This window comes from Triturus cristatus, chromosome 8 (genome assembly GCF_964204655.1).
Source record: "Triturus cristatus chromosome 8, aTriCri1.1, whole genome shotgun sequence".
Lineage (NCBI taxonomy): Eukaryota > Metazoa > Chordata > Amphibia > Caudata > Salamandridae > Triturus > Triturus cristatus.
In genome coordinates, this window is record NC_140591.1 from 63,810,500 (window position 1) to 63,832,702 (window position 22,203).

At 46.8% G+C, this 22,203-nt stretch overlaps 1 protein-coding gene across 1 annotated transcript in view; it reads right to left on the reverse strand.

Moving 5' to 3' along the window:
• Positions 1–22,203, reverse strand: part of LOC146801335 (sodium/potassium-transporting ATPase subunit alpha-1-like) — a 2,293,178-nt gene that overhangs the window by 653,521 nt on the left and 1,617,454 nt on the right. The window lies entirely within an intron of this gene.

Here is a 22,203-nt window from a genome sequence, read left to right on the forward strand (position 1 = left end):
GACCCAACCGTAAAACGGAGATACTTCCTGTGTGACTTCAGGATTGGGACATGGAAGTACGCGTCCTGCAAGTCGAGCGACACCCTCCAGTCTCCTTGCTGCAATGCTTGAAGAACCTGCGCAAGGGTCAGCATCTTGAATTTCTCCTGTTTCAGGTAAAAGTTCAAGATTCTGAGGTCCAGAATCGGACGCAATCTGCCGTCCTTTTTGGGAATCAGGAAATACCGGGAGTAGCATCCCTGACCCCTTTCCTACTCCGGAACCACCTCTATTGCACCCTTCTGAAGCAAGGCTAGAACCTCTTTCTGTAGGAGAAGCAGATGGTCTTCCGAGCAATAACCTTGGCAAGGAGGGCAAGGGGGAGGAAACTCCCGAAAGGGAAGGGCGTACCCAGTCTCTACGAGGTTCAAAACCCAAAGGTCTGTTGTAATAGATTTCCAACCCCGTAGAAAGTAGGACACCTGACCCCCCACAGGACTTACATGATCCGGGATGGGGGATCTAGGGCTGCTTCCCTGAAGCTCATTGGGAGCAGAGGAGGAGGAGGAGGAGGAGGAAGAAGAGGGGTTGCGACCAGAACCTCTCCGACCCCTTTGCTTCCCTCTATAGGACCTATAGAGGGGATTCTGTTGTTGCTGCTGCTGTTGGGGCTGTCGGAAGGAGCGAAAGGATGTTCTTCCGAAACCCCTAAACTTCCGAAAAGCTGAACCCCTAGCAGGTGCCTGCAGACCCAAGGACTTTGCCGTCAATCTGCTGTCCTTAAAACGTTGAAGGGCAGAGTCTGCTTTCTCCCCAAACAGTTTCTGTCCGTCGAATGGCAGATCAACCAATGTGGCCTGAACATCCGCCGAGAAACCAGAGGAACGGAGCCAAGCCTGCCTTCTTGCGGCTATAGATGACCCCATAATTCTCGCCACCGAGTCCGCCGTATCCAGCCCTGACTGGATCACCTGTCTGGCAGCTGCCTGAGTGTCCGCAACAACCTCCAAGAAGGACGACTTATCCCCCTCAGGCAATTTAGGGCCCAAAGATTTAATAGAGTCCAGCAAGGCATGAACATAACGCCCCAGCAGGCACGTGGCATTAGATGATTTCAGTGCCATACTTCCTGAAGAGAAGGACTTTTTGGCTGCCTGATCAACTTTCTTGGACTCCCTATCTGCTGGAGACTGAGGGAAAGCACCCGAAGCATGTTTTGAACAAGAAGCCTGCACAACTATGCTCTCCGGAGATGGATGTGTAGACAAAAAATCAGGATCCCCAGGTGCAACCCTGTACCTTCTTGCCACCTGTCTGGAAACCGCCAGAGATGAAAGAGGTTTCTTCCATACCTCCAAGACCGGCTCCAAGATGGCCTCATTGAAAGGCAACAAAGGCTCCGAAGTTGATGTCGGAGAATGCAACACCTCCATAAGCAAGTTTGATTTGTACTCCACAAAGGGCAGCTGCAAATCTAAGAGCTCTGCGGCCTTCTTAATCACCACATGATAGGGTTCCAATTCCTGAGGTGGAGAAAATTCCTGAGGTGGGGAAGATCTTGCAGAAGTATGTTCCCACTCTGGGGTCGTATCCAAACCACTTGCTTCTTCAATTCCCTCAAACTCATCCGAAGAAGTGTCAACTTCACATTCTTCCACCCCTGCTCTATATCTTCCTTCCTCCAAAACCCTCTGGGCCTCCCTTCTCGATCGAATCCGGGGAGCTGGCGTCGTCGACGTCGTACGCGGCGTCGGTGGAGCCAGAGGTACCGGAGTCGGCGGCGCCATAGGTGGAGTCGGCGGCGCAGGATGCGGCGCCGATGGAGTCGGTCGCGGCGTCGAGGAAGGTTCCGAAGTCTGATGGTCCATCCGAAGTCGTGTTGGATCCCCAGACGGCGCCGGAAACTGCCACGAAGGCGCCATCGGCAAAAAGGGGGCCTGAGCATAATGCTGCGGCACCCCTAGCGTATACGCCATTGGACCCACGGGACCAGTTGGTGCTCCGGATGGGAAGGCCGCCCTATTAAACATACCATACATGGCATTAAGAAAATGAGTTGAATCGGTACCTGGAGCCGGAAATTGAGGATAAGGAACAGACCCTGTATCCCTTTGTGGAGTCTCCGGCGTCGACTCCGCAGTGTCTTCCACCGGAGCCGCAGATTCATCAGGCACCGGAGCAGGCTCTTCCTGTTCCTGTTCATCCATAGAGACCTCAGACTCCACTCGAACCGGAGTCGACGCCTTAGACGGAGCCGGTGACTGCGTCGGGGACTGAGCTGGAGCCCGCTTCGGCGAAGGAGAACCTCTCGGAGACTTCGAAGGAGAAGGTGACAAGTCCTTGCTTTGACGCCGACGGGGCGAAGTCGACCTCGACTTCCAGGTCTTCAAAGACCGACGTCGAGAAGAATGCTTCCTCTTTTTGGGATGCTTCTTCGACTTCGACGACCTCGAAGTCGACGACTCCCGCCTCGACTACTCCTTTTTTCTCCCTCTCTTCTCCTCCCCGATCTTCTTCATGAAGAGTTTAGTCTTCCTCTCCTTCAGCGCTTTAGGATTCATCCTCCTACAGCACGCACAATCTTCCACATCGTGGTCCGAAGAAAGGCACCACAAGCAGTCTTGATGCGGATCAGTCATGGACATCAGACCTCCACATTCCCTACAGGACTTAAAGCCCGACTTCCTCGTCGAAGACATACCAAATTTTAAACAGTAACACAGCTAAACTACAAAGTAGCTAAAGAGCACAGGAAAAAAACGTTGCGCGTCGACGGCGCGGAAAAAAGGGAACTGACGTCATCACGCCGACGTGGGCTTCTTATGGCTCCGGTGACGTCGTACGGAGTCGGGAGCGGAGCCGATGCATTGTGACATCGCCCACGTCGACGTGGAGTGCTGGGAAAGAAAAGTTCCGTGGAATGCTGGCGCAGGGGATATTCACAAGGTGAGAAATGCACTGGCAGATGTATCCATCAGAACATGTTGGCACTAGGGTCCTAGGACCATAACACTCCTATTAAGACCCCAATTTTAGTAATTTTATTAACCCAGACAGACCCAATAATAAAGGGAAACTGGGGATCTGCCTGAGGTTTTTTATTATTTAGCCCCCCTGGTCTATAATATCTTCAAAGAGCTCCCAACATTGTGGTTGAGCCCATCCCGACTTTTAGGCGTTGGGGTGACCCGATGATGAAGCATGACACCACTAGGGTGTGTGAGGGTACCTAAACCAAAAGGAAGTGCTTCCTTGCTCACCTGTTGGTGAAGTTAAAATTCTCCCTCACCAGATTCTTCACATCATTCCATCTACGTGCATTGATACCGACCATTGGATGGTCAGTTGGAGTAAAATTATTTGTGTAATTGATTATATAGGGAGGTGTTACTCTGACCCAGAATCCTCTCCACCCTCTAGGCAATGAATTTTTTTTTCGATAGCCTATTGTATACATATGATTAGCGCGGCGCACAGCTGTAGGGTTCATTTACAGAAATTTTCTGTCAAAAAAAATCACTACTTCATTGTAGTTTGACTCCCCTTTCCCGTCGTCCCTGCACAACACTCTCTCACCATTTTAAAACAATCACCTTACACTCCACATCCACAAGAGAATGGCAGAACTATTCGGTATTGGCTACTCTGATGAGGAGGCATCCGCCATACTAGCAGGTCCATCTCTCTTGTCCGATACAAACATCAACCAGACGCTTACCCAAGCACAAAACTGGGATGAACTTAAGGAACTCAAACGATGCCAAATGAAAATACTACCACACGGGGCGATTATGACGGAATACCTCCGTGGCAATTGAGCACCCACAGGATTATTAGTGACAAATGCACCGAGGATTTTTCTTGATGATCCACAATTCAAAAAAGAATGGTCTTTAATCGCATGGAGGTGCTCACGCGATTGGCTCATTTTGATAATTAATACAGCCAAACGTCTTTCAGATGCATTAATGGTAAAAATCAAAATCAGCGAGGATTCACTGCTGACAGAGATAAAATTAACTTTATACAAAAAGAAACTCGAAGAGGTTAATAAAAAAGTGAACGAGCACAAAGATTATCTGATGCAAAATAAAATTAACAAACTACAAAAAGATCTGAAGAAATTCAGCCATGAGAAGGTTTACCCTTATATCAGAGATGATTACAAATGTCCGGTACCTTCTGACTCAGGATCAACACACAGTGAACAGACAGTATCATCTGACTCTGAATACGATGACTGGTCAATCAACGGATCAAACAAGAGCTGGCGAGGGAGGGCAAGAAGACCACAAAGAGGTAATTACAACCAAAGGTATGGACATCAACAGATGTATCCTTGGCCCGGCCCTTTCGGTCCAGTTCAGTACCATGGTCCCCCTCAATTTCCAACAGGCCCATACTATCAGCCTGACTTTAACCAACATTTTTTAGGTCAGGGCGGAAGAAAGGCAGACGAGGAAGGAGGGGGAACAAAAGAATCCAGTGGGAAGAAGACCGGAGCTCAATGAACACGAGGAGCAACACCAGGGGCCAACAGCCGAACACGAGGGATTGGTGGTGAACCTTACAGACATCATCCTCACCACAGATGAACAAACCGTCTTGGATAAGGGTTTGGGATTCGTCCCAACAACTTACTTGAACAAATTCCATCTCCGTTGCGAATTGGGCGAGTTCTTTAGAAAGATTCGATTGAAGACTTTCTTTTTGGATAAAGAAGGACCCATATGTTATGTTAACAATGATTTGTATAGCGCACTGACACCGATTGGTTTCCTGGCGCTGTAGAGACAGAGAACAGTCAGAGTAGGAAGCCAGCGGAGTTAGTAGTAGGCTTGTTGATAAAGCCAGGTCTTTAGGGATTTCCTGAATGATATGAGGTTGGGGCATAGCCGGATCTCAAGGGGGAGGGCATTCCACAGACGGGGTGCCAAGGTGCCAAATCTGCAGCCACCCGAGCGTTTACGTTTAAAGGATGGGATTTGTAAAAGGCATTGTTGGGCTGAGCGAAGGCTACGGGATGGGGCATACTTTATAATGAGTTTTGTGATGAAGGGGGGGCTTTTACAGTGGAGCGCTTTAAAAATCATACAATTGACTTTGAAGGTACAGCGTTGGGCGACCAGGAGCCAGTGAAGATCTTTCAAAAGAGGGGTGGCAGAATGCCATCTAGGCTGGTTCAAAATCAGTTTTGCTGCCTGATTCTGCACCATCTGAAGTCGTTTCAGAAGGAACTGGGGGAGGCCCAGATATATCGAGTTAGCATAGTCTATGTGGGAAATCACGGTTGCGATCACCACCTGTATCAGGGCTTCGTGGGTCAAAAGACGGCGAACCTTCCGGATTTTTCTCATTTGAAAGAGGCACTTGGATATCACCTGGCCTACTTGCGTTTTTAAAGAGAGTTCACTGTTTAGGGTGATACCAAGCGTCTTTGCCGAAGATGAAGGTATCGGAGCTTGACCCATTTCTGTTGGCCAATACTGTGGGCCCCAGTATTTAGCGCTGTCCCCCGTCAGGACCAGCTCGGTTTTTCCTGGGTTCAATTTCAGATGATTTTCGTTCATCCAAGCTTGGATGAACCTCATTATTGATTGGAAGAAGGAGATGGACGTATCTGAGTTGTCAATTGTGAATAGGAGCTGTAGGTCATCCGCGTAGTTCAGCACCGTTACCTGTTTATCTCTAAGAGCTTGGATTAAAGGGAGATATAGAGGTTAAACAGGAGGGGTGACAGGGACGAACCCTGGGGTACACCGCAAGTAATGGCCTGCTTAGTGCCCGCTAGGTTACCCAGGTGGACTGCCTGGGAACGATTTACTAGAAAGGACCTCAGCCAGCCGGCTGCCGTGCCCCGGATGCCAGCCTGAGAGACACGGTCGATCAAGATGGTATGATCGACCGTGTCGAATGCGGCTGACAAATCCAGGAGCACCAGGGCCTGTGGAATACGATTGTCTGCGCAGTCCCTAAGGGTGTCCAATACTGCCACTACCACCGCCTCAGTTGAATGGGCTGGGCAAAAGCCCGCCTGATGTGGATCAAGGCAGTTAGATGTCTCTATAAAATTGGACAAGCAGTTGGCAACATGAGCCTCCAGCACCTTAGCAAGAAAGGGAAGAAGGGAAATTGGGCGGTAATTTGCATTGCAGGTCGGATCTGCACCAGGTTTCTTCAGGAGAGGTATTACAATCGCTTCTTTAAATGCAAGGGGAACTAATCCGGTGGCCAAAGAGTTGTTTAGAAGGGTACAGGCAGGGGCCGGGATAACTGCAAGGCAGTCTTTCAGGATATAAGGAGGGCATCTGTCAGATGGAGCACCAGATTTTACTCTTACCAGTAATTCCTGGAACAATTCTGGGGTGATGGGGGGGGAAACTGCTAAATGAATGAATAGTGTTGGGGCTTGGAACAGAAAGGAGAGGACTTGAGGTTTGAGGAATACTGTCTTTGATGGCCATAATTTTCTCTGTAAAAAAAACGTTCAGTGAATCACAGAGAGCCTGGGTCGGGGGCAGACTGGGCCGGACATTGTCAAGATTGGTTAATTCATTAAGAATAGAAAAGATGTCTTTGGACTTATTGTTTGAGTTGGTTATACGGGAGGAAAAGTAGGCAGTTTTAGTTACTAAAATAGATTTCATGTAGTCCTTACTGGCAGAGATGTAACGAATTTTAGCATCAGGGGCATAATGCGACGCCAACGTCGCTCGAGTTGTCGAAGGGACAATTTTTTTGCTTTTAAGTCAGGAGAAAACCATTTTTGGGCATCGGCACGTAGGGCCAATTTGATCGTCTTGTATGGAGCATGAGCATTGCTGGCTGATTGCAGCCAGAAAGAAAGATTGTTTTCTGCTATATTGATATCAGAGTTATGGGAGGGAATGGAAGTAGCAAGAGTTTTTTGGAATTCCAACCTATCTAGGGAATTCCAGTTCCTAGCTCTTCCACCCATAGCTGTGACGGTGGACTTTCTAGAGGGATGGATAAGGTTAAATTTGATAAGAAAATGATCCGACCATAGACACGGAAAGGTGGCCGGGGTCGTAACTAAAAGAGAGTTGGTCCAGACCTGGTCCAGGATGTGGCCTTTACAGTGGGTTGGTGATTGTACATGTTGTTCGAAGTTTAGATTTGTAAGGAGCTCAGTGAGATCACGCGACTGAGGACCTTCCAGAGGATCGTTGAACCAGTAGTTGAGGTCCCCCACCAATAGGATCCTTGCATGATCAATAGCTAGGTTGGCAATTTGTTCGCTGAGCGCTAAAGGGAAGGATGGCATGTTGTTAGGGGGTCTGTAAAGAAGGACGCATGCCATAGTAGTATAGGAAGTATCAATTTTTAGAACCAAGTTTTCGGTGTCTCGGAGATTCAGGCAGGTCAAGGCGGTGACGCTCAGGTCGTGGCGGAAGATTGCTGCCACTCCCCCGCCAGGTTTGCCGGGTCCACGATCAGCGTGGATGATGCGGTAGTTAGGCGGCAACGCTGCTATGATATCTGGAGCGGAGTCTTGGGTGAGCCAAGTCTCAGTAAGTAAGAGAATATCGAGATTATCCTCGCCTAGTAGAAGAAAGAGGTCCAGGTTGTGTTTCACCATGGAACGGGTGTTTAGATAAGCTATAGACATGGAATGGAGACAAGAAACCGGCGTTGTATGAGTAACTGGAATCGAAGTGGCATTATCAAGAATGGTAGGGCGGTTGACTAGAAGCCCCAGTCTCTGGGCTCGATAGCATGATGACTCACACAGGTGGCCCTGGCCGTTGTTAGTGGCCAGCAGCTCTTCACGGGAGTAGATGATCCGTCCTGTGGCATGGCGTGCCCTGGGGCCCGTCAGGGCGCGGACGAGCACAGACTGGCTTGCCTTAGGCGCGCCTTCGGCGCGCTGACGGCGCGCCCGCTGCGCTTGTCCGCTGCGCGTCTGAGATATACACATTCTTATAGGATGCGGGAAAAAAAAAGAAGAAAAAGAGGGCGTGGCCTCACGTCAGGGGGCATGGCCTGTGGGCTGATCGAGGAATGGCGGCAGTAAGGAAGATCCCAGGCTGCGGCAGCGCTAGCATCCGCTGTGCAGGATTAGCCAAGTGGGAAGTGAGTGCCCAGCAACTATAATCATACAGGTAAAAACATAGAATGCAATTTACAAAGTTTAAAAATCGAGTGTCTCTCTCCCGGCTTCCGCCTCAGGAGTGTCGGTAGTCTCAGCTCAAGCTTGTGATCGGCGCAATTTGAAAGGAAAAAGGGGCGTGGCCTCGCGTCAGGTGGCGTGGCCTGTGGGCTGATCGAGGAATGGCGGCAGTAAGGAAGATCCCAGGCCGCGGCAGCGCTAGCATCCGCTGTGCAGGATTAGCCAATAGACCCATAGAAGATGATACCCACACCGATCTTAGATTAAGATCAACTTTTTTTCCTCCCACCAACATGATGCCCCGAGAGGTACTTTCATTTGAAGAGGCAGTGACTAAAGAGGTTGAATTACTCCAACCCAAGAGGAATGGATTCAACAACTTGAGTAGAAAAGAACGCGCAGCCATGGTAGCCCTTCAATCTAGAACAGATATAGTTATAAAACCAGCAGATAAGGGTGGAGCTACGGTTATTCAAAGTACCAATGCATATAGAACGGCCTGTCTGAATCTCCTGGCAGATACAAGATACTATATGAAGATCAACAGGGACCCGACACAACGGATAAAAACCACTATCATGGCACTCACAGCAGACGCCCTCACCAAAGAGTGGATTACTAAAAAAGAGCATGCCTTTTTGAACCAGGAAGATCCCAGAACTCCGCTGTTTTACACGATCCCAAAGATACACAAAGGAAAGATTCCTCCACCGGGCAGACCCATTGTCTCAGGCATTGGGTCGGTTCTCGAACCACTATCAAAATATACAGACTGGTTCCTACACCCCCTGGTGAAGACCATTAAATCGTATGTCCAAGACACCAAACATCTCTTCAACCTCCTAACACAGGTGGAGTACAATCCAGAGGACAATCTCCTGGTATGTTTGGACGTAGAAGCACTGTATACGAATATACCTCAGACAGAAAGTATTCGAGTGGTTGAAGAAATTCTTAAAAACAGACTTGGCTGTGGGCAGTCCAATTGCGTGGGTGATTACTCTCATACATATGGCCCTCACGGAAAACTTCTTCATTTTTGAAGACCAACTATAACTACAAGTACACGGTACTTCGATGGGCAGCACATTCGCCCCAAGTCTAGCGTGTCTGTATGTTGTTTTTTTTTGAAGACCAACACATATGGACACAGAATCCTTTCAGTGATAATATCTGTAAATGGTGCAGGTATATTGACGATGTTCTATTGATTTGGAAGGGTGATATGACGAGTCTTGCAAATTTTAAGACATGGATTAATTCTCTGAACCCTCACCTTCATTTTACAATGAATGTGCACAAAGAAAGTATTTCCTTTCTAGATGTGACACTTACAGCAAAAGAAGGTACTCTTGAGAGTTCACTGTACACTAAACCAACAGATAGGAACAGTCTATTAAGATTTGATAGCGCCCATCCACGTTCCTTAAGAGAGAATCTCCCAGTAGGTCAGTTCCTGAGCATACGCAGAAATTGCTCCAACCATCAGACTTACAAAAAAGAGGCAGCCGTTCTCACAAACAAACTTAAACAAAAGATGTACCCCATCAAGATCATAGAAAGAGCAAATAAAAGAGCACGTAACACTCCACGAGATGCTCTTTTAGAAACACACATGAAAGAAGTCGGACCAACTGTTCTGCTTGGGTTTTCGGATCAGATAGAACCCGCTCAACAGAGCCTCTCTAACCCAAACCAGAAAGTTACCCTCTCCCTAGGGCCTATTTACACCTAAATAACCACATATATGTACCACCTAAGGACAGGGAATTCCTACTATATATACCAAGACCTACAAGTCACAGCCTCGCGGTCCCAAACGGACCCAGGACTTCCTGCCCAGACGGCAGCCACAGCCTCGCGGTCCCAAACGGACCCAGGACTTCCTGCCCAGACGGCAGTCACAGCCTCGCGGTCCCAAACGGTCCCAGGACTTCCTGCCCAGACGGCAGCCACAGCCTCGCGGTCCCAAACGGACCCAGGACTTCCTGCCCAGACGGCAGCCACAGCCTCGCGGTCCCAAACGGACCCAGGACTTCCTGCCCAGACGGCAGCCACAGCCTTGCGGTCCCAAACGGACCCAGGACTTCCTGCCCAGACGGCAGCCACAGCCTCGCGGTCCCAAACGGACCCAGGACTTCCTGCCCAGACGGCAGCCTTAGCACGAGTTCATCCTATAATTACCACGACATACAACAAGGGAATCAGTGTTACTATATATCAGATCACACAAAGACAGCTAGTTGAGCACAACTTGTTCCCCAGTTCGAGGGGCTCCTTTCTCCCTTATTCAGTTACCACCTACCTGATCAGGATTAACATCTGTTCATGTCAGGTCACAGCTGACTAGAAGAATAGGCTACCCTCTTATACAAGAACACGCAGTACATGTTGATTCACTATAATTACCAGGACATACAACAAGGGCACACAAAGACTGCTAGTTGAGCACAACCTGTTCCCCAGTTCGAGGGGCTCCTTTCTCCCTTACTCAGTTACCACTTACCTGATCAGGATTAACATCTGTTCATGTCAAGTCACAGCTGACTAGAAGAATAGGCTACCCTCTTATACAAGAACACGCAGTACATGTTGATTCACTATAATTACCAGGACATACAACAAGGGCACACAAACACTGCTGGGTGAGCACAACCTGTTCCCCAGTTCGAGGGGCTCCTTTCTCCCTTATTCAGTTACCACCTACCTGCAAGTCACAGCTGACTAGAAGAATAGGTTACCCTCTTATACAAGAACACGCAGCACATATTGATTCGCTACAAACTGAATACTTTATTTAGTTACTACATACACGCTCACAGAACATAATACATATCACATAACCTGCAAAGCTACAAACTGAATACTTTATCTAGTTACTACATACACGCTCACAGAACATAATACATATCACATAACCTGCAAAGCAAAGTGGAAGATTAAGTTGTACACTCTAATAGTAAGGGGTTGACATCACCTTGGTCGTATGTAGCCTGCACTCAATGGTCATCTAGGTTCCCTTCTCGTCTGCGCCTCGGCTTCGCCTGGAAGTCACACCTCCGCAGTCACAGATCTACTCCCTTCTCTCTTCTCCGAGTCACTGGGACCTCTTCCTCATTGGCTACTCTCTTCTCTTTGGCTATTCTGTTAGAAGAATATCTGTCTCTCGGTTTTTCTCCACCTTCAAGTTTGTCAGCTGTCTTCCCTGGAATAAGTAGTAGCTTTCCTGCTAACGGCCAGGTGCCGCCTACGGACTAAAAGAAAAGTGCCAGTATCTGCCTCAAACTTTCACTAATATAGATGTGCATTTCCTCATGGAAAATTCCAGCCCGTAACCTGCCACCCACCAAATTCTTGTACCTCCCCGTGCCAAGGACACGTTCCCAGCCGGCCGGCCTGATGTAGTGTCTTCGGCAAGAAGAAAAATACAATCCTTCGATAAGGGCCGGCCTGAACTGGTTCTCTCCAAGCGAATAACACCTCCTAACTAAAACACTGCCTATGACCTAGAAACATCCCAAGCTGCCAGAGCAGGAGGAAAGATGGAGTCTCTCCCGTTTAAGGCCTACCAGGCCTGAATTCAGCACGGCTCCATGAAATACCCTCACTACAGAACAGATTACCCCTAATGCTAACGAATCTATCCCCTAGGATATGTATGCAAACCCTGATCTATGGGGAAGAACACAGGATCATGTCGGAGTGCCTAATAAATAGGCTCTATACACTACTCTAACCCTTAGACTTGAATGAAAAGAGACTGAAGTCACATTAATAGCAGTACATTTCACCCTTGACTTCAGTCTATTATACATAACACAGGATCATGTCGAAGTGCCTAATAAATAGGCTCTATACACTACTCTAACCCTTAGACTTGAATGGAAAGAGACTGAAGTCACCTAAATCACCCTTCAACACAATAAGACCGGAAAAATCGAGCAGTACATTTCACCCTTGACTTCAGTCTATTATACATTCATTAAACAGAACTAACATCGGTGGAAGAATAATATGAAACAAAACTAACTGATCTATTTCTAGTACCAAGTGTGCAGAATTGAAGTAGTGAAGGAATACACTGAATAAAGCAACAGATAGAAATCAAGATGCCGATAATAATCAGAATACCTAACAATCGTGTCCATGTTTAAGCAAAAGACAATCAATGGCCGCTCGATGTTGAAAAATGGCCCTACGTTCACCCTGGGCGTCCAATAGCATGTCAGACAGGACTGTAGAAGTATTATTAATGGATTTCACCATCCAGCAGGCCATTTTCCCAATAGATTTGGCATTATAGACTGCCAAAGCAGGAACACCAATAATTCTCATCCACACAACTTACAAGCACCACTGTGCACACAAAAAGTTTGAAGCAAGGTAGAGTCAAAAGGCAGAATCACATTAGACCACGTCAAAGCCAATAGGTCAAAATCATAATTCACCTAACCCAAATAACATTATACGCTAAATCCCTCAGTATACAACATTGAGCACATGTGTGCACCACCACCCACAAGACTGCACCTCAACATACCATACCTTCTATTCTTGGAAAGACTATTCCACTAAAAGGCAGAACACACTTAAGTCAGTACAGAATGGTGGTGGTTGAGGGCCACCATAGGGTGTCAGACCACAAAAGTGGCTGATTCACTACATAGCACCCCATGACCCTTGATCATCACCATTCACATATGTCAAAAACAAAATCTAGCAAATAGCAACTGTATGACATAACTGAAAAGCAAAACTATCATTAAAGTACTGCATATCTCAATTGAAAGCAAAACCATTTAAAAACCACATGTCTAAATTAAAAGTCACAACTACTAAAAAGCACATGTTGAAACAGCAACTCATGTGTTGAAGTGGCTACACAAAAATACATAATTCAAAACAAATCATGACTAAAAAGCAACTATGAGCGAAATGCTCCACTGCAAACCTGAAAAACTCATCAAAGGTATATGATAATCACTTTAGAGCAAATAAAGTCTGCATTCTCTAAACACATGTAGTAGCAATAACTCAGGTGCATCTAGAAATAGCTCATAGATATCTGGATACATGTCGAATGGATACACAAAATAAATGAATCAAGCTTTTGAATGCTCCTAATGCCTCTAATGGTTAAACTGGAAACTCCACCACCAAACTCATATATTGTAGCAACAGCTACAGGTTATTACTGTTCACTAACGTAGAAAATATCTACTCTGATCGCTGCAAAGCGTCTCTATTGGTCTCCATCCCTAAAAAAAAAAAAGTCCTTCAGTGTGAAAAAAAAAAAAACACACAGCCGCCTTCCATCGCATCCGAACTTCACGTTGAGACAACAGTTCTGGCAAAGCACATCCTGTAATTCCCACTTTTGTCGTTTGTTTCCACCGTCACACAAGCAGTCACCTTGTGTGTAAGGCACACAGCCTTCATGCATATAAAGTTGGCCTCACGTGAAGGAAACAGTTCCACACTTTGCTGATCCCATATAGCTTGGAAAGAAGCAGTCCATCATGCTCTCCGGTATATAGTAGCAGCTGTATCTCCTTGATAAGGGAGGACCCCATCCAGTCTGGATAGCCACAGGCATCAGCCGCCACCGTCTCGTCTGGTGATCACTCCAGGCTTGGGGGGGGGAGGGAAGGGGGGAGGGGGGGGGAGAGGGAGGGCCCCACTCACACGGGAGAAGGGAGTCCCACTCACACGCGGAGAACTGGGCGAATCTGAAAAAGAAACAAGCATCACTCTTCTTGCAAAAAACAAAAAAAAAAAAAAAAAAAACATCTTTCAAAAGTACACTTCTTCCGTCTTGCATTTCTAAACATACAATATTTCAATTTCTGTCTACATAGGTCTCCTCCAGCTCTGGGGAATCATGTAAGAATACTGCTAACGCTTTAGCCTCTGAAGTCTTGATAAAATCCCTCTTTTTCTATACACAGCAAGAAGGGCTGGGGCAGTCTCCTTCTCTCACTTCTCTCAATGTACTCCTCACAGGCGCTGCCCCCCTTCACAAATCTCCGCGGACACTAAATGGCCCCTTGCCAAACATAACAAGCAGAGACTTCTCCGGCTGTCTGTAGCTCACACCTTATCTCCTTCAAGGTCGGAGTGATCTGCACTCCTGCCAAGTTTCTTGGCTCCTCATGGGGGGGGGCCTGCGCCTGTGCAAGCCTCCCAGACATCTATCTCCATGAAGCTGTCCCTGCCTACGGAGGAGAGGAGCTGAGATGGGATGACCCCTCCCGTAGGAATTCCTTCTCGGACTTCACAGAAAGCCCGAGCTCTGCTCAGCGTTGCTGGATGATCTCACTGCAAGCCTCCCACACATCAATCCGAAAGACGCTTTCAAATGACCCACTTCCAGAACAACTCTTCACATGTCTGAGAGGAAAAACAGCTGTAACCACTCCTTACCTCCAGCAAGACTTCACATTCTTTAATCTGAAAATGCTCTCCCATTCTGTCCAACCAATTCTAGCAAATTCTTAACTGACATTAGTCTATCACCCCATGAGAAAAAAAACGAAACTGCTCTTGACATATCAAAAAGAAAAAAGCATTGGCAATATCAAAAGGCACATATCAAGTCCCATGCTACTTCTGTAACAATATCTGGGACAGCATCAGTCAAAGAAGGTATATTAGCACACAGGCTACACAATTAGGGTTACCACTTCAGTCTGTCAAGCCCTTCATGATCTCCCTGATCCCTTCACGCCCATCAGGCATTCCGTACTGTTTCAAATTAATTTCCTTCGTAACATAGGGCACCTTCACTGGGAAATCTTGTGTTTCAAACTCCACTTCAGGACTGTCGATCAAATCCTGTGCAAACTGTATTTCTGTCTGTACATGCCACTTAATAACCCGTGCAATCTCCCAGAGGCAAACCACATTGACTCTAACTCTGTTCTGTCCAGTATTTGTTGGTGCGCAAAAGCACAACATGTGTCCAGCATCTGAATTTAAAAGTGACCTATTATTTCCCTGCACTTACCTGTAACTAAAAAAGGGCACATTGTTGCAATTCTCTTTCAAAGCAAAATGTATCATTCACTGTCATGTCTAATTTATGTCCGCAACCGGTGATCGTGAAGCCTAAAACATTAGTCTGTTTACTTTCATGCACATTCCTGTTTGGCTGAGAAAGCTCCTCAGAAGAATTAATTAAAACCGTCTGTGTAGCTCGTAGCCAGACTGCATTCTCTGTTACATTTATCACATCTGAATCATTCGGGCATGGCAAAGTAAACAACTTCACAGCCTGGTACACGTTTAATTCTGTCTTCAAAGATATATTTTCAAACTGGGCATCAACTAGCTCTGTTTTCAACTCACTACGTTCTTATTGCAAATGCCCATATGTGTGATGCATATTAACCAACACATTAAAATAACACCGCTGTCTCTCTCTCTAAAATGTCATTAATCCCCTGCTGAATAACACCCTTCATTGCAACTTCGGAGACTGGAATCTCAAGGGAGTCCCGCGTTTCAGAGTCATGCTCTGATATCTTACATTCACTTTGCAACTGAAAACATTAGATATGCATTCCTTAACCAACACTCGAAAGGGATCCAGTCCTTCCTGCCTCACGTAGCAAGCTATTTATAAGCACTTTTTACAAAACACGCGTAAACACACACATACCAATTCTAACTCAGCACAATTAGCTCACTTCACGAGCCAGCACATCATATGGTCTACCCCCATGCAAATAAATCAATTAATATCTAAGAGTCTGCTTTCAATTTCTCCGCCCACTCACGGGCTAAGGCTTCACAAGGCGTTGAATCCCATCCGGGAATATCAACGGGCACCTTAAAAGTATATGTAGATTTTCTAGAAAACATCGTGAAAAAGAAAGAAGAAAAAAAAAGAAAAGAAAGAAGAAGAAGAGCTAGACACACAAATATATCACAAAGAATATACAAACAAAACCACGCACACGCCGACAGCAAACACGATACAACACAACGCACACAGGTTTCATAAACGGTTCGTGACGCCAAATGTTCTGCTTGGGTTTTCGGATCAGATAGAACCCGCTCAACAGAGCCTCTCTAACCCAAACCAGAACGTTACCCTCTCCCTAGGGCCTATTTACACCTAAATAACCACATATATGTACCACCTAAGGACAGGGAATTCCTACTATATATACCAAGACCTACAAGTCACAGCCTCGCGGTCCCAAACGGACCCAGGACTTCCTGCCCAGACGGCAGCCACAGCCTCGCGGTCCCAAACGGACCCAGGACTTCCTGCCCAGACGGCAGTCACAGCCTCGCGGTCCCAAACGGACCCAGGACTTCCTGCCCAGACGGCAGCCACAGCCTCGCGGTCCCAAACGGACCCAGGACTTCCTGCCCAGACGGCAGCCACAGCCTCGCGGTCCCAAACGGACCCAGGACTTCCTGCCCAGACGGCAGCCACAGCCTCGCGGTCCCAAACGGACCCAGGACTTCCTGCCCAGACGGCAGCCACAGCCTCGCGGTCCCAAACGGACCCAGGACTTCCTGCCCAGACGGCAGCCTTAGCACGAGTTCATCCTATAATTACCACGACATACAACAAGGGAATCAGTGTTACTATATATCAGATCACACAAAGACAGCTAGTTGAGCACAACTTGTTCCCCAGTTCGAGGGGCTCCTTTCTCCCTTATTCAGTTACCACCTACCTGATCAGGATTAACATCTGTTCATGTCAGGTCACAGCTGACTAGAAGAATAGGCTACCCTCTTATACAAGAACACGCAGTACATGTTGATTCACTATAATTACCAGGACATACAACAAGGGCACACAAAGACTGCTAGTTGAGCACAACCTGTTCCCCAGTTCGAGGGGTTCCTTTCTCCCTTACTCAGTTACCACTTACCTGATCAGGATTAACATCTGTTCATGTCAAGTCACAGCTGACTAGAAGAATAGGCTACCCTCTTATACAAGAACACGCAGTACATGTTGATTCACTATAATTACCAGGACATACAACAAGGGCACACAAAGACTGCTGGGTGAGCACAACCTGTTCCCCAGTTCGAGGGGCTCCTTTCTCCCTTATTCAGTTACCACCTACCTGCAAGTCACAGCTGACTAGAAGAATAGGTTACCCTCTTATACAAGAACACGCAGCACATATTGATTCGCTACAAACTGAATACTTTATTTAGTTACTACATACACGCTCACAGAACATAATACATATCACATAACCTGCAAAGCTACAAACTGAATACTTTATCTAGTTACTACATACACGCTCACAGAACATAATACATATCACATAACCTGCAAAGCTACGAACTGAATACTTTATCTAGTTACTACATACACGCTCACAGAACATAATACATATCACATAACCTGCAAAGCAAAGTGGAAGATTAAGTTGTACACTCTAATAGTAAGGGGTTGACATCACCTTGGTCGTATGTAGCCTGCACTCAATGGTCATCTAGGTTCCCTTCTCGTCTGCGCCTCGGCTTCGCCTGGAAGTCACACCTCCGCAGTCACAGATCTACTCCCTTCTCTCTTCTCCGAGTCACTGGGACCTCTTCCTCATCGGCTACTCTCTTCTCTTTGGCTATTCTGTTAGAAGAATATCTGTCTCTCGGTTTTTCTCCACCTTCAAGTTTGTCAGCTGTCTTCCCTGGAATAAGTAGTAGCTTTCCTGCTAACGGCCAGGTGCCGCCTACGGACTAAAAGAAAAGTGCCAGTATCTGCCTCAAACTTTCACTAATATAGATGTGCATTTCCTCATGGAAAATTCCAGCCCGTAACCTGCCACCCACCAAATTCTTGTACCTCCCCGTGCCAAGGACACGTTCCCAGCCGGCCGGCCTGATGTAGTGTCTTCGGCATGAAGAAAAATACAATCCTTCGATAAGGGCCGGCCTGAACTGGTTCTCTCCAAGTGAATAACACCTCCTAACTAAAACACTGCCTATGACCTAGAAACATCCCAAGCTGCCAGAGCAGAAGGAAAGATGGAGTCTCTCCCGTTTAAGGCCTACCAGGCCTGAATTCAGCACGGCTCCATGAAATACCCTCACTACAGAACAGATTACCCCTAATGCTAACAAATCTATCCCCTAGGATATGTATGCAAACCCTGATCTATGGGGAAGAACACAGGATCATGTCGGAGTGCCTAATAAATAGGCTCTATACACTACTCTAACCCTTAGACTTGAATGAAAAGAGACTGAAGTCACATTAATAGCAGTACATTTCACCCTTGACTTCAGTCTATTATACATAACACAGGATCATGTCGAAGTGCCTAATAAATAGGCTCTATACACTACTCTAACCCTTAGACTTGAATGGAAAGAGACTGAAGTCACCTAAATCACCCTTCAACACAATAAGACCGGAAAAATCGAGCAGTACACCAACTAATATGTGTCACCACATATAACTCTTCATCTAATGACCTGAAGAAGATAATAAACAAAAAATGGTCCATATTGACATCCAATAAACTATCATTTGAAAAACCAATGTTCTCATTTAAGAAAAATTCAAGTCTAAGAGATGCCATGGTACACACCAACACTTTTACACCGAGATCTACTAATCAGATGACACTATGGGGTACACCGCCTGTCACGGGACATTACCCTTGCGGATCATGTGTGGCTTGCCCGTTTACAGAACCCACCAAAACATTGGAACTAGGCTTACAGTCACCGTGGGAGCAGAGATCACACACCAATTGTAATTCTGAATCCGTAATCTACATGATTAAATGCCCGTGCAACATGATGTACATCGGGATGACGAGTCGCAAAGTGAAAGTTCGCATCAGCGAACATAGAAGTACCATACGGAGAGCAGTGACAGCGACCAGACTTACAGCACATTATCATGAAAAAAACCATAAAGACACAGAGATTAAATGGACCATATTGGAAAAAGTCAAGAATACGGGTAATCAACAGCAAAAGCTCTTAGAGCGAGAACAACGATGGGTGTATCGTTTGAAGACCCATGAGAAGGGCCTTAACGATTGCATACCCTGGAAACAAACAAATAGGTAAATAGATCATTTACCCTTCATCACTTCGTTTTAGGTCCCTTTATCATGACCACATACCAATAGGATGGTTGGTTACAATGATTATTTATTAATAGAGGCTGTAACTATTTGTAAAATTACCACTCGTCTCTCCAACACAAGTGGAAAGTCTTTGTCTAAAGTGTGGATATATAAAACGCAAAAAAATCCCCCATCCCAACGAGGAATTTAGACCACGCAGTATGGTCACGCCACCTGAGACACGTAAAGAGAACCCTATATACAGCATTGATCACTATGGCTAACTATGGTTATGACTATGGTTTTTCTACCATAGATTTTATGAAAACAACCGCTATTGGGCCCCTTTACATTCATACTCCGTGAATAGCTCAGGACTCCCACTCAGTAAATCTTACATTGCGCGTCACTAACGCATGAAAACAATCGCTATCGTGGCTTCTCAACATTCACATACCATGAACAGCTTAGGACTCCTTGGGTAATCCCACATTGCGCGTTACTTATGTATTTTATCATAAACATCAACGAGTTCCAATCTTCACTCCGGTATTACGTCCTAGTAGGGACAAATAAATTAAGTCAGTAGTGCCTTCAGACACTCTGTAAATTAGTTTGGTGTGCTCACTCCAATCACGGACTTTTGATAAAAAACCACACTTCCCATGATTCTTCGAACCACTGGTACGACGTGTTCACATCACCCACCACGTGTCTGGTAGAACCAATCCCTTGAGAGCCACACAGACACGGAAGTATAAGCTGACCGATCTACGATACAACGGCACAAAACGCCGGGGATCGGGACCGAATAGGTGGACAGGCGGGGCAGGACTCTTGACGAAGTAAGCCGGGAGGGCATTTTGAATGGCCTGAGATACGGGCATACTTCATCTTTACCGAGATGGAATCCAGCACCTCTTACTTTCTCGTCACGCCAGTCTTTCCAATATTTCTCCTTTCCTTTCTTCTTTCCGTTCTGGGGCTCCACTGACAGGGTTTGACTATAGAGCTACCCCCATTAACCCTACTATCCCCTGAGAAACGGAACTCATCCGAAGTTCGGGTAAGAAAGGATGCATATATGTACTTTGGATACAACGATGCACGAGTGTAATAATAATTTTTATAATCACGCATGGTTCCAGTTACTATGTTAATTCACAGATACGGCATGAATGTTGTGTGAGAGCGGGTTCTAGGAGAGTTTTTTTACATTGATAGCATTCACTGACTGGCATGAAGAATCAGTTAGGATGCGAGCAAATTCGCCACCGCAGAATACATCTGTCACGTTATTTAATTGTGTACAGATACAGTTATGAGTGGCACATGTTTGGATAAAGCCGCGCACCACTATGTCATAGAATCACTTGGCACATGTAGGTGTCGTTCTTTGTCCTCAGCACGATTATGGGACACATCACTTTGGAAACACCACGAAGAAAACCTACAAGTATAAGTTGTTTGTTTTGTTCTCTATGTTTTCTCTTTCAGATGGAATACCACGCATGACGGATTAATTAATCAGTCGCTCATACAAGGAGCAGCTACTCTGCCCTTGTTCTAAAAACAGAATAGGGAATTCCCTCTTCTGATATCCAGGGTGGCCTCTTTTGCCCTGAAGAAAGTCCTGGACCTTTACGGCCGTACACGGACTGAAACATGTTGGCACTAGGGTCCTAGGACCATAACACTCCTATTAAGACCCCAATTTTAGTAATTTTATTAACCCAGACAGACCCAATAATAAAGGGAAACTGGGGATCTACCTGAGGTTTTTTATTATTTAGCCCCCCTGGTCTATAATATCTTCAAAGAGCTCCCAACATTGTGGTTGAGCCCACCCCGACTTTTGGGCGTCGGGGTGACCCGATGATGAAGCATGACACCACTAGGGTGTGTGAGGGTACCTAAACCAAAAGGAAGTGCTTCCTTGCTCACCTGTTGGTGAAGTTAAAATTCTCTCTCACCAGATTCTTCACATCATTCCATCTACGTGCATTGATGCCGACCATTGGATGGTCAGTTGGAGTAAAATTATTTGTGTAATTGATTATATAGGGAGGTGTTACTCTGACCCAGAATCCTCTCCACCCTCTAGGCAATGACATTTTTTTTCGATAGCCTATTGTATACATATTGATGAGGATCCCCTGGAAGAGAACCAGAGTAGGTTGTGCTGTGACGATGGGCTCCTTACTCCCCATCGCTTTCTCGGGCCCCCCAGCAGAGTACAAAGCCAGTAGCCTTCTAGATCCGGAAAACCTAAGTTCAGGCAGCACCCCTCAGAGGGGGAGCCCAGCAGGCAGCACAGTGTAGCACCCCGCTACCCTACATCTCACCATTCTCGAGCTTCTCTGTGCCCAGGTTGCTGTTTCTTCCTGCAGAACCTGGGATTGTGGATCCCATTGTGACACAGTACTTGCCTCCACCACTTTTCCCTCTCCAGACCTCCCTCTTTGTTTACCCTAGACCCTACCACGGACTGGGCACCAGGCTGCTTGTGCTGCCTCCCTGTCTGGCTTCAATCGGGGGGCAAGTGGGCCAGGTTGGGACAGATGGGCCACTGACAAAGGGGATCCTCTGCCTCCTGGCGGTTCACCACCAGCCACCAAGGGCCATGACAAAACTTCCACCTCACAGTCACAAACCAAAACGGATCACTACACTGCTCCTGCCACAGGCCCTCAATCAATCAGTCAATCAATCAATCAATGCATTTGTAGAGCGCACTACTCACCCGTGAGGGTCTCAAGGTGCTGGGGAGGGGTGGGGGCGGAGCTGCTACTGCTCGAACAGCCAGATCTTGAGAAGTCTCCTGAAGATCAGGAGGTCCTGGGTCTGCCGCAGGCGGATGGGGAGGGTGTTCCATGTCTTGCCGGCGAGGTGGGAGAAAGATCTGCCGCCGGTGGTCGCTCGTGGGATGCAGGGAACGGAGGCGAGGTCAGCGGAGCGAAGCTGGTGGTTCGGGGTGTAGAAGGTGAGTCGTTCATTGAGGTAAGCTGGACCTGTGTTGTGGAGTGCTTTGTG